At 31.0% G+C, this 4,273-nt stretch overlaps 1 long non-coding RNA gene across 1 annotated transcript; it reads right to left on the reverse strand.

The window, feature by feature from the left end:
* Positions 1 to 2,961: 2,961 nt before the first annotated feature.
* LOC123664469 lies at positions 2,962 to 3,765 on the reverse strand. Its single transcript, XR_006744821.1, has 2 exons — positions 3,679 to 3,765; positions 2,962 to 3,349 (listed from the first exon to the last, which is right to left on the reverse strand). It is a non-coding gene; the product is annotated as an uncharacterized LOC123664469 (long non-coding RNA).
* Between the last annotated feature and the right edge of the window lie 508 nt (positions 3,766 to 4,273).

The raw sequence follows: 4,273 nt of genomic DNA on the forward strand, positions 1-4,273 counted from the left end.
ACAAATCGTATATTTTTACAAAATTTTCACAAACTTTAGTAATAAGAATTACAAAAAAATAATAACAATTGTTTTTTTTTTTGCAGTTTTAAGCTTGTGTTTATTTGGACATTATTTATTCGCAACCTGGACCTTATTAACTCCTCATATTTTTTTCGTACCGGGGGCCTTATATGAAAACCAATTCTTAACTAGCAAATTCCAACAGTAAAAAATAACATTCATCCACCACTTAACAAAGAACTTCCTACATTAAAAGAACACTAGAAATGTAAACAAAAGAACGTGATATTAAATATTACTTAAGTACAATGACATTTTTAACTTAGTAATCTAGTTAATGGCATTAATTAAAATACTCTTAACAAGATTACAGCAGTAATTTTAATTATATTTATACTTCTTGCAAAGAAGAGTTATAAACCAGTCCATAATACAAAAACATGAGCTTGTTCTTTGAATATTAATTGTTGCTTTGACACAGATTGTAAACATAATAGAAGTCGAAAATTGTTAAGCTGTTGTTAATTTTTGCAAACTATCCGAAAGGATTACGGCTTCTTAGGAAAGTTTCAAACATTCCACCCACCGACCAGCATTGAGAACTGTTCACATCGAATGCAGTTGCGTAGACCACGTTGACATAAAAAAAAAACTATAGACATCAAAGTCAGTGCCTTACGTCAGAATTATAAGTAGTAGTACTGTCAATTTATCTGCACATTGACAGCTGTATGTCATGCCATTTCTATGACAATGAAAAATTTTAAACCTAGGCAAAACTGCTCAAATATTTTACAAACTATATTCCACATGTAAGAAAACGCAATAGCAATGTGCTAAATACACATTTAATGTCACTTAAAGGTGTAGTTTTAATGCCATAGTGTAATAAAACTGTCTTAAAATATTTAATAGAAAAATACTTTGTATTGAAGAGAAGAAAAATGTTGATTGTTTTTACAAGAATTTTAACCGTAACAATGGTTTTGCTGGATGAAAATATTTTCTAAAGGTTTATGTGCAGTAAAAGTGCATAATTATGTATTCCTCTGCTATAAAATGCCTATTGTTGTAGGTATATATATGTATGTCTTTCAGTCAGTATTTCTCTTCTACTATTTTTTTTCGCTAACAATTTAACCACTTACTAGACTTAGTAATTCTAGACTAGATTTAAAGCCCCCCATTCAATTAATTACCAGATAACCTGTTATCCCAACTGTGAAACTAATACTACTAACCATTATTACAATATTTTTTTATTGAACCAATTCAATTATTATATCTGTGCCTGAAAAAACCACGATAGCGTGACTCGTGCATGAACCGGTCTTTGAGGCATTTGGTACGAAAACATTCTTAGGTTGAGGCGGACAGTGTAGAGAGTTCTTTATACTCAAACTTCAAGAATTCCAACCGCTTGTCTTGTAGCGATAAACGACTTAGTTGGTAAAAAGGAAATTTAAATCTCATTACTTGAATAGCATAAGCTTGATTATAATTTTAATCAGACTAGAAGCAATAGTTAGTGAACTGGTTTGAATAGATTTTAATCGTTTGCTACAAGTATAATAACAAGGGCGATATATTTATGTATCTTTTTATCATACAGATGACTAACATATCATATAATTTTGCTTAAAAAAATATATTATAAAACCAATTGAAACAGTGTCGATAAGTTCATGCTTATATACAATAAGACTTTATATAATAATAATTAGATAAATTACATTAAACTAAAAAAAAACCTTAAGTATATATATATATAATATAATAACTAAAAAATATTATTAAAAGGAATCCCTTTAGGCAAGGTTCCGAAGATACTGGCAGCGTTCCCCCTTTGAATAGCTAGACTAATTCTTTGTCCGAAGTAGCTGCCAGCTCTTCGGTCTCCTGTGACGTCGAATAACCTTTTTGCTATTTCCTTAAATAGTGTTATAGCACTAGGACCCCACGGACCAAGGGTCTCGACACCGAATGGGACAAAATCATATTCGGAGCCTAGACCCCTGTATTTGTCTACTTTTGTTTTTTCAGCCGCTTCACAAGCCGCACCAGCTCTGTTGTTTGTTCCATGTAGATGGGAAGGGGCTAGCGTGTCTGAACAGGTTGCATCCCATACCAGCACCCGACCCATCTTCCATGGAATCAAACTCTTTTTATCTATATATTGAGTTTTTTTAACTTAATTTACTTTATTTACTGCGCTGTATAATATGTAGTTTAAATAATTAATTATCATACTTTATTGTTTATTTTATCAATATTTACTCACTTTTTAAAGTTTGTCTCTAGAGATCACCATTAGCGATAAGGTTGCCTTTGCACTTTCTTAAGTTATAATATTGTTATTTTTGTTATGTCATTTCAAATGTGCAATAAAGTATTAAATAAATTAATTAATTAAATTTTAAATATTTTTTATAAATTTGAGATTTGAATTCGTTTTTAAATGTTGTACGCTTCTCCCCATGCTCTTTCTCTATGTAGGAGGAGGATTAGAGCTTAATCCATTATGCAGCTCAAATACGGTTTGGCGGATTTATTCCCTACTATGAGTAACGATTGCTATCAGGTATCAGACGACGCGTTGGCGCAACGGTCACAGCACTAGTTTGTGGCTGTTTGTTGCGCTGGCGGTTGCAGGTTCGATCCCCGCACATGACAAACTTTTGTATTAGCCATACAGGTGTTTGCCGTGGTCTGGGTGTTTGTGAAGTCCTTGTGGGTCTCCCCACCGTGCCTCAGAGAGCACTTTAAACCGCCGGTCCCAGTTGTTATCATGTACATGTTGTAAATTGGCAATTACGTCTACATACTCATATACGTATATTTTATTTTAACAAAAAGAAAATAATTTCTTTATTTACATTCACCGTGGAGTTTAGGACACAATATAAATTTTATGAAGCATATTTGTTGAGTATCAGAATATGTAAATAAAAGTTTTTATTTCATAATTATTTTTTTTTTTCAGTCAGATATACAAACAAAAGATAAAAATAAATATTACTTAACTGTGTGCGTAAAACTTGATGACAATTTACGTAAAGCATTAAATTATTTTTTTATTATAATTAAGTTTAAACAATTTAATATACAGATAATATTTAAAAAAAAAATGAAGAAAATTTTAAAGTCTGGGACTTGGTCTGCATAGTAGTATCAAAATGGTATACAGTTTCCTTGATGTCGGATAGACACCGTGCCGTTCCGATTATCACATTCCAACTGACAAGGATTGTAGTAGGATTTGTTATTTGTTCCGCAAACTGGGTCGTATATTCTCGAACACATACAGTTTTTTTTAACTTGTTCTTCGGTTGTGGCTGAGAAAGTTCTGGAAGAAAATGAACTATCCATACATACATCGTAAAGTTCAAGATTTCTTGTTAGTTTAAACTGTGTTCTTGAATTTTATGATATGATATATTTACGGTGTAAAATTTGAAAATACGAAGGATAGAAATGTTTTTAATTATACGGGACTTAATTGTATGGAGTCTACAATATCGCCAAAATATCAAAAGTTTCAAAATGACAATTGCGACTATTAATTATATACAAAATATACAATTTAGTATACTATTATATTTTTAATTATAAATTTAATAAAATCATCCAATGAAACAAGTTCATATTGTTGTATTATAGATTGAGCCAACAAACCTCTCAACATGCTTACTATCCTGGGCCGCCATGAAAGGAACTGCGTCAAAATCCTGAGCATGAATGAACTCTTTAATGAAAATAGATATATCTGAAACAAAGTACTGTCAAATAACAAACACTTAATGTCAAATGTAAAGAAAAAATATTTTCTCTAATAAAAGAGGGATATATGAGAGAAATTGAGGTTCTGTCATGCTACACATTGGAGCATTGTCTTAGATTGACAACATTCTCTCTTCAGTTGTCTCAACCTTGAGTCTGAAACTGGTATTTTATTATTGTACCAATGGAAGGTAAATGATATTTATTTTTTTCACGTGATTTCACTATTTCATAATCATTAGTGAATATTAGCTTATTTCACCAATGGTAGATCAGTCGCCAACAATTTTAACGCTATTGTATAATAAAAGTTGTACTATTTATAAACAATTGCTGTAAGTCCATTTCGCACGCCGAATAATAAGAAAAATAAAAAGAGAGAGAAATAAATACATACGCGGACTCACAACAGACTTAATATTTCAATCATTTGAAAATTCGGCAGATATCTCCAGGTTCGATGGAATAATATAATATTAATAATCTTATA

This window comes from Melitaea cinxia, chromosome 22 (genome assembly GCF_905220565.1).
Source record: "Melitaea cinxia chromosome 22, ilMelCinx1.1, whole genome shotgun sequence".
In the NCBI taxonomy this organism is placed as follows: Eukaryota; Metazoa; Arthropoda; class Insecta; order Lepidoptera; family Nymphalidae; genus Melitaea; species Melitaea cinxia.